We start from the raw sequence: 9912 nt of genomic DNA, 5'->3' as shown, positions 1-9912 counted from the left end.
GAGCCAAGATCGCACGACTGCACTCCAACCTGGTTGACAGGGTGAGACCTTATCTCAAAAAAAAAAAAAATTGTGTGTGTGTGCACATTCATGCACACGTGTAAGTGCACACATGTGTAGACTTTATATTGTTGTGATATCCTTGGCTCTGCAGAACTATAATCCTTTATCTGTGACTCATTTATTAATGAATATCTGATTATCTATTGTGGATGGCTGTTTGTGTAGGTGCTGGGAAATAGCAATTAGCAAGAAAAATTATATTTCTGTCTTCATGGAGCTTCCATTCCATAAGTAATAGGCATTAAACGAATGACCAAAAAATTGGTTAAATAACTATAGACTGTTGAAGAATATAAACAGAAGTGGAATAATAATGGCAATGGGAGGAAAGTCAGGGGAGATGGGAGATTTCAGCAAGCAAGCTAAAATATGAGAGTTTCTCTCTCTCTCTCATCTATCTCTTTCTCTCTTTCTCTCTCTCTCTCTCTCTCTCTCTCTCTCTCTGTCCCTCTCTTATTATGCATTTCTCTAGTTAACATGTCTTTTGTTATACAGGTGTCAGCCATGACCCTCTAATGATGAAGAGAAAAGATATCCCCTTTCTTCCCCTACATTTGTATTGATGAATTTAATGGGGAAGAAATGAGATACCAGAAATAAAGGATGCCTACTTACCCTGTTTTTGTTTTGTTTTTGCTTGGAAGCCCAAAGTAAAACTTGCAAGCTAATTCATTTTAGATCATTAAAAAAAAAAAATACCTGTAGGATAATCCATGAAGACATTTCCTTTTAATGTATACTTGGTCTTGTGATTTTTTAAACAAAAATCTAGAAATTTATCCTGCCTTTATAGCAAGTTAACATTTTTGGTCCAAAGTTAATTTTCATCTTTTTTTTTCTTTTTTCAAGTCCTATTTCTTTTTTTCTTTTTTTTTTTTTTTTACTTTAAGTTCTAGGGTACATGTGCGCAATGTGCAGGTTTGTTACATATGTATACATGTCCCATGTTGGTGTGCTGCACCCATTAACATGTCATTTACATTAGGTATATCTCCTAATGCTATCCCTCCCCCCTCCCCCCTCCCCGTAATAGGCCCCGATGTGTGATGTTCCCCTTCCAGAGTCCAAGTGATTTCATTGTTCAATTCCCAACTATAAGTGAGAACATGCGGTGTTTGGTTTTCTGTTCTTCCGATAGTTTGCTGAGAATGATGGTTTCCAGCTGCATCCATGTCCCTACAAAGGACAAAAACTCATCCTTTTTTATGACTGCATAGTATTCCATGGTGTACGTGTGCCACATTTTCTTAATCTGGTCTGTCACTGATGGACATTTGGGTTGATTCCAAGTCTTTGCTATTGTGAATAGTGCCACAATAAACATACGTGTGCATGTGTCTTTGTAACAGCATAATTTATAATCCTTTGGGTATATACCCAGTAATGGGATGGCTGGGTCAAATGGTATTTCTAGTTCTAGATCCTTGAGGAATCACCACACTGTTTTCCACAATGGTTGAACCAGTTTACAGTCCCACCAACAGTGAAAAAGTATTCCTATTTCTCCACATCCTCTCCAGCACCTGTTGTTTCCTGACTTTTTAATGATTGCCATTCTAACTGGTGTGAGATGGTATCTCACTGTGGTTTTGATTTGCATTTCTCTGATGGCGAGTGATGATGAGCATTTTTTCATGTGTCTGTTGGCTGTATAAATGTCTTCTTTTGAGATGTGTCTATTCATATCCTTTGCCCACTTTTTGATGGGGTTGTTTGTTTTTTTCTTGTAAATTTATTTGAGTTCTTTGTAGGTTCTGGATATTAGCCCTTTGTCAGATGAGTAGATTGCAAAAATTTTCTTCCATTCTGTCGGTTGCCTGTTCACTCTGATGGGAGTCTCTTTTGCTGTGCAGAAGCTCGTTAGTTTAATTAGATCACATTTGTCAATTTTGGCTTTTGTTGCCGTTGCTTTTGGTGTTTTAGACATGAAGTCCTTGCCCATGCCTATGTCCTGAATGGTATTGCCCAGGTTTTCTTCTAGGGATTTTATGGTTTTAGGTCTAACATTTAAGTCTCTAATCCATCTTGAATTAATTTTCGTATAATAAGTAAGGAAAGGATCCAGTTTCAGCTTTCTACTTATGGCTAGCCAATTTTCCCAGCACCATTTATTAAATAGGGAATCCTTTCCCCATTTCTTCTTTCTGTCAAGTTTGTTAAAGATCAGATGGCTGTAGATGTGTGGTATTATTTCTGAGGGCTCTGTTCTGTTCCATTGGTCTATATCTCTGTTTTGGTACCACTACCATAGTGTTTTGGTTACTGTAACCCTGTAGTATAGTTTGAACTCAGGTAGTGTGATGCCTCCAGTTTTGTTCTTTTGGCTTAGGATTGTCTTGGCAATGTGGGCTCTTTTTTGGTTCCATATGAACTTTAAAGCAGATTTTTCCAATTCTGTGACGAAAGTCATTGGTAGCTTAATGAGGATGGCATTGAATCTATAAATTACCTTGGGCAGTATGGCCATTTTCACGATATTGATTCTTCCTATCCATGAGCAGGGTATGTTCTTCCATTTGTTTGTGTCCTCTTTTATTTCACTGAGCAGTGGTTTGTAGTTCTTCTTGAAGAGGTCCTTCACATCCCTTGTAAGTTGGATTCCTAGGTATTTTATTCTCTTTGAAGCAGTTGTGAATGGTAGTTCAATCATGATTTGGCTCTCTGTTTGTTTGTTATTGGTGCATAAGAATACTTGTGATTTTTGCACATTAATTTTGTATCCTGAGACTTTGCTGAAGTTGCTCATCAGCTTAAAGAGATTTTGGGCTGAAACGATGGGGTTTTCTAAATATGCAATCATATCATCTGCAAACAGGGACAATTTGACTTCTTTTTTTCCTAGTTGAATACCCTTTATTTCTTTCTCTTACCTAATTGCCCTAGCCAGAACTTCTAACTCTATGTTGAATAGGAGTGGTGAGAGAGGGCATCCCTGTCTTGGGCCAGTTTTCAAAGGGAATGCTTCCAGTTTTTGCCCATTCAGTGTGATATTCGCTGTGGGTGTGTCATAAATAGCTCTTATTATTTTGAGATACGTTCCATCAATACCAAATTTATTGAGAGATTTTAGCATGAAGGGCTGTTGAATTTTGTCAAAGGCCTTTTTTGCATCTTTTGAGATAATCATGTGGTTTTTGTCTTTGGTTCTGTTTATATGCTGGATTACGTTTATTGACTTGCGTATGTTGAACCAGCCTTGCATCCCAGGGATGAAGCCCACTTGATCATGGTGGATAAGCTTTTTGATGTGCTGCTGGATTCGGTTTGCCAGTATTTTATTGAGGATTTTTGCATCAATGTTCATCAGGGATATTGGTCTAAAATTCTCTTTTTTTGTTGTGTCTCTGCCAGGCTTTGGTATCAGGATGATGTTGGCCTCATAAAATGAGTTAGGGAGGATTCCCTCTTTTTCTATTGATTGGAATAGTTTCAAAAGGAATGGTACCAGCTCCTCCTTGTACCTCTGGTAGAATTCAGCTGTGAATCTGTCTGTTCCTGGACTTTTTTTGGTTGGTAGGCTATTAATTATTGCCTCAGTTTCAGAGCCTGCTATTAGTCTATTCAGGGATTCAACTTCTTCCTGGTTTAGTCTTGGGAGAGTGTATGTGTCCAGGAATTTATCCATTTCTTCTAGGTTTTCTAGTTTATTTGCATAGAGGTGTTTACAGTATTCTCTGATGGTAGTTTGTATTTCTGTGGGGTTGGTGGTGATATCCCCTTTATCATTTTTTATTGCATCTATTTGATTCTTCTCTCTTTTCTTCTTTATTAGTCTTGCTAGCGGTCTATCAATTTTGTTGATCTTTTCAAAATACCAGCTCCTGGATTCATTGATTTTTTGAAGGGTTTTTGTGTCTCTATCTCCTTCAGTTCTGCTCTGATCTTAGTTATTTCTTGCCTTCTGCTAGCTTTTGAATGTGTTTGCTCTTGCTTCTCTAGTTCTTTTAATTGTGATGTTAGGGTGTCAATTTTAGATCTTTCCTGCTTTCTCTTGTGGGCATTTATTACTCTAAATTTGCCTCTACACACTGCTTTCAATGTGTCCCAGAGATTCTGGTATGTTGTATCTTTGTTCTCAGTAGTTTCAAAGAACATCTTTATTTCTGCCTTCATTTTGTTATGTACCAGGTAGTCATTCAGGAGCAGGTTGTTCCGTTTCCATGTAGTTGAGCAGTTTTGATTGAGTTTCTTAGTCCTGAATTCTAGTTTGATTGCACTGTGGTCTGAGAGACAGTTTGTTGTAATTTCTGTTCTTTTACATTTGCTGAGGAGTGCTTTACTTCCAACTATGTGGTCAATTTTGGAATAAGTGTGATGTGGTGCTGAGAAGATTGTATATTCTGTTGATTTGGTGTGAAGAGTTCTGTAGATGTCTATTACGTCTGCTTGGTGCAGAGTTGAGTTCAATTCCTGGATATCCTTGTTAATTTTCTGTCTCGTTGATCTGTCTAATGTTGACAGTGGGGTGTTAAAATCTCCCATTATTATTGTATGGGAGTCTAAGTCTCTTTCTAAGTCTCTAAGGACTTGCTTTATGAATCTGGGTACTCCCGTATTGGGTGCATATATATTTAGGATAGTTAGCTCTTCTTGTTGAATTGATCCCTTTTACCATTATGTAATGGCCTTCTTTGTCTCTTTTGATCTTTGTTGGTTTAAAGTTTGTTTCATCAGAGACTAGGATTGCAACCCCTGCCTTTTTTTGTTTTCCATTTGCTTTGTAGATCTTCCTGCATCCCTTTATTTTGAGCCTATGTGTGTATCTGCATGTGAGATGAGTCTCCTGAATACAGCAAACTGATGGATCTTGACTCTTTATCCAATTTGCCAATCTGTGTCTTTTAATTGGACCATTTAGTCCATTCATGTTTAATGTTAATATTGTTATGTGTGAACTTCATCCTGTCATTATGATATTAGCTGGTTATTTTGCTCATTAGTTGATGCAGTTTCTTCCTAGCCCTGATGGTCTTTACATTTTGGCATGTTTTTGCAATGACTGGTACCAGTTGTTCCTTTCCATGTTTAGTACTTCGTTCAGGATCTCTTGTAGGTCAGGCCTGGTGGTGACAAAATATCTAAGCATTTGCTTGCCTGTAAAGGATTTTATTTCTCCTCCACTTATGAAACTTAGTTTGGCTGGATATGAAATTCTGGGTTGAAAATTCTTTTCTTTAAGAATGTTGAATATTAGCCCCCACTCTCTTCTGGCTTGTAGAGTTTCTGCTGAGAGATCTGCTGTTAGTCTGATGGGCTTCCCTTTGTGGGTAACTTGACCTTTCTCTCTGGCTGCCCTTAACATTTTTTCCTTCTTTTCAACTTTGGTGAATCTGACAATTATGTGTCTTGGAGTTGCTCTTCTCGTGGAGTATCTTTGTGGTATTCTCTGTATTTCCTGAATTTGAATGTTAGGCTGCCTTACTAGGTTGGGGAAGTTCTCCTGAATAATATCCTACAGAGTGTTTTCCAACTTGGTTCCATTCTCCCTGTCACTTTCAGGCACACCAATCAGACGTAGATTTGGTCTTTTCACATAATCCCATATTTCTTGGAGGCTTTCTTCATTTCTTTTTACTCTTTTTTCTCTAAACTTCTCTTCTTTCTTCATTTCATTTATTTGATCTTCAATCACTGATAATCTTTCTTCCAGTTGATTGAGTCGGTTACTGAAGCTTGTGCATTTGTCACATAGTTCTTGTGTTATGGTTTTCATCTCTATTGGTTCGTTTATGAACTTCTCTGCATTAGTTATTCTAGTTATCCATTCTTCCATTCTTTTTTCAAGGTTTTTAGTTTCTTTGTGCTGGGTACGTAGTTCCTCCTTTAGCTCTGAGAAGTTTGATCGACTGAAACCTTCTTCTCTCAACTCGTCAAAGTCATTCTCCATCCAACTTTGTTCCGTTGCTGGCGATGAGCTGCATTCCTTTGGAAGGGGAGATGCACTCTGATGTTTTGAATTTCCAGCTTTTCTGCACTGCTTTTTCCCCATCTTTGTGTTTTTATCTGCCTTTGTTCTTTGATGATGGTGATATACTGATGGGGTTTGGGTGTTGGTGTCCTTTCTCTTTGTTAGTTTTCCTTCTAACAGTCAGGACCCTCAGCTTCAGGTCTGTTGGAGTTTGCTTGAGGTCCACTCCAGACCCTGTTGGCCTGGGTATCAGCAGCAGAGGCTGCAGAAGATAGAATATTGCTGAACAGCAAGTGTTGCTGTCTGATTCTTGCTCTGGAAGCTTTGTCTCAGAGGTGTACCCAGCCATGCGAGGTGTGAGGTGTCAGTCTGCACCTAATGGGGAATGTCTGCCAGTTAGGCTACTCAGGGGTCAGGGACCCACTTGAGAAGGCAGTCTGTCTATTCTCAGATCTCAACCTCCGTGCTGGGAGAACCACTGCTCTCTTCAAAGATGTCAGACAGGGACATTTACATCTGCAGAGGTTTCTGCTGCTTTTTGTTTAGCTATGCCCTGTCCCCAGAGGTGGAGTCTACAGAGGCAGACAGGCCTCCTTGAGCTGCAGTGGGCTCCACCCAGTTCGAGCTTCCTGGAGGCTTTGTTTACCTACTTAAGCCTCAGTAATGATGGGCACCCCTTCCCCAGCCTCGCTGCCTGCCACTTTGCCGTTAGATCTCTGACTGCTGTGCTAGAAATGAGGGAGGCTCCATGGGCATGGGACCCTCCAGGCCAGGCATGGGATATACTCTCCTAGTATGCCGTTTGCTGAGACCCTTGGTAAAGCGCAGTATTAGGGTGGGAGTTACCCGATTTTCCAAGTGTTGTGTCTCAGTTTCGTTTGGCTAGGAAAAGGAATTCCCTTCCCCTTTGTGCTTCCCAGGTGAGGCATTCCTCACCCTGCTTCAGCTCTCGCTGGTTGGGCTGTACCCACTGACCAGCACCAACTGTCCGACACGCCCCAGTGAGATGAACCCAGTACCTCAGTTGAAAATGCAGAAATCACCCGTCTTCTGTGTCACTCACACTGGGAGCTGGAGGCTGGAGCTGTTCCTATTTGGCCATCTTGGGAGCCCCCTCCAATTTTCATCTTTATTAAATTAATATACCCATACAATTTAATTTTTCAAATTAAGTTTGTTTTAAAAGAGATCATCAAGTTATATTTTAAATAAAGCACCTTAAGAAATCCAGGTGAGTTCTTATGTGCATAATGCTTCCAAGTGTGGTAGAATTGTTAGCATATCAATGCATTTTTTGGCAATGTATAAAGGGTATGTAATCCTAGAAAATTTTGTAGATTTTTCAAATACCTCTCAAGTTTATTTGTAGGATGTTTTGTTGTAGGGAAAAACAAAGGTTCCAGTGAATTTCTCCTAATATTTCGAACAGCTAGGATAAGATACCACTCATGGACACTGATATGCTTTGGCTGTGTCCCAACCCAGATCTCATCTTTAACTGTAGTTCTCATAATCCCCACATGTCTTGAGAGGGACTCAGTAGGAGGTAATTGAATCATGGGGGTGAAGAAGGATGTGTTTCCTTTTCTTTCTACCATGACTGTAAGTTTTCTGAGGCCTCTCCAGCCATGCTGACCTATGAGTCAATTAAACCTCTTTTTTTATATACATTACCCAGTCTCAGGTGTGTCTTTATTAGCAGCATGAGAACAGATTCATACAGACACATTTTAGACATTTGTAGTTACAGGATGAGTAAAACAAGGGGAATGTTTTATATATCTCTGTCTGTAAGTGAGTGGGTCCTCCAATTTTGACGTTAGTCTATAACTGATAAATAGTTGAAGAGTCATTAACATAACTATTTTAGTTAATTCTTGACATTTTTAAATGCATACTTGGCTTAGAATATGTCCATGGCCTTGATATTTTATCAGTTTTATCTGATATCATTATCGAGAAAGGAGAAGTCCAGCATTATATTGAGTCACATTCAGTTTTAACTTTACTAAATACTGCAAAATTTCCACAAGCCAGCAAGCAGAAGGCATAGCTTATTGCCCTTTTGCTTCTGTATTACACAATATCAAAAACATTTTATCTGTCAATATGTGATTTCGCTGGTGACCTTTGACATTTTTGAGCATATATTGTCATGCATCATTAGAGGTTTCATGCCAAGCCAATAACATGCTTCTCTGTTGTTTTCAAATGCCTCCTAAAGCAAAAGGTTAATGATCAATAAAATGCACTGAAATGGTTCTTTGTGCAGCCATAGCTCATCTATTTTTCTTTTCACTTAATCTCTCCATGCTTTTAATATTTCCTGAGCAGCTTTTGTTTTTTCATTTAATGAAGAGTAACTAATGTGCTATTTTCTCTTTATAAAGTAACACTCTCTCTAATAGAATTCTATCCACAGGGACCAGTTGTATTCAAGATGCCTTTCATTTGCCCTACAACAGTGGTTAACTCATCGTTTGACAATTGTGTGCCTTTAAAAATGAGAGGTTGTGCATAAAATCTCCCATTTGCATGAGTTTGCATAAGGTTATAAAATCTATATAAATACTGTCTGGCTTACAGAACTATGGCACTGGCACTGGATGCTAACCAGTGATCTAGAGCAAGGCTCAGAAAACTGTAGCCTTCAGGGAGTCTGGCCCACAGCTTGTTTTGTGTAAATAAAGGTTTATTGAAACACACCCATCCCCATTTGTTTATGTATTGTTTATAGCTGTTTTTGTACTACAGTGACAGAGTTGATTAGTTACAACAGAGACCATATGACCCTCAAAGTCAAAAATATTTATTTTCTTGCCCTTTACAGAAAAAAAATGATGATTGCTGATCTACATAAATTTGAGCTTGTTTCTCATTTTAGACTACATAATTAAAAGAATATACACAAGTCGACAAATATAGCTTGTGAAAACCAAGATGTTTATCACATAATTTGAGGGGCTATAGAAGGTTCAATTTGCAAAACAAAATGTGAACTATTGCCTCCTTTAACATATTAAACCCCAATATTAGTCAATTTAGCTTATTCATTTAGTCAATACTAGTCAATGTTTATATATGACTCAAAAATATACCAAATGTAATAAATGCTATACTTAAGGAGGGAATGAAGGAATTTTGACTTTTTATTCTATATATTATTTTAGTTTTGGAATTGCTCCACAGTAGATGTGTGACATCTTAGTATTTTCTATTAAATAGATTGGTTATTACTAAAGACTATGTCCTTCAATAGCCCTGTCACAACCCACTACATTTTCATCACTTATGTACTTCAATTAAAAATTTCCAAGATTTCTGTTAAAATGTAGTTATTAAATAATACCACCCTATAAAAATGTGAAACACAAAGGACTAACCCAGGCAATATTTCTCTTGAGCTCCATTGTAGCCTGACAAATTGTAGCCATAGTTTATCCACTTGACAGACAAGAATAATGATGCTTGGATTGAGTTTGTGACTCTTGTGTGCATATACAGATAATTATGGAGATGACCATTCTCTATTTCTGATGTTAGAATAATAGCTTAAAAGAGTCTAGTAAGTTTGGTTATGTTATCTCTCCTTTACAAAAAGAAACAAAAGAAAAGCAGATCATGAATGGTTGAGTGTTACAGCCTAGGTAAGTACAGTTTGAGCATCCCTAATCCAAAAATCTGAAATCCAAAATGTTCCGAAATCCAAAATGTTCCAAAATCCAAAACTTTTCAAGTGCCTACCACAAGTAGAAAATTCCTCATACAGGTACTTGCCACAAACTTTGTTTCATGCAAAAATTATTTAAAGTGTTGTATAAAATTACCTCCAGATCATGTGTATAAGGTATATATAAAACACATATGAATTTCATGTTTTAACTTGAGCACCATCCCCAAGATACCTCATTGTATATATGCAAATATTCCAAAATCTGGAA

Source organism: Trachypithecus francoisi, unplaced genomic scaffold, assembly GCF_009764315.1.
Source record: "Trachypithecus francoisi isolate TF-2019V2 unplaced genomic scaffold, Tfra_2.0 Lachesis_group0, whole genome shotgun sequence".
In the NCBI taxonomy this organism is placed as follows: Eukaryota; Metazoa; Chordata; class Mammalia; order Primates; family Cercopithecidae; genus Trachypithecus; species Trachypithecus francoisi.
This window is presented reverse-complemented; position numbering follows the sequence as displayed.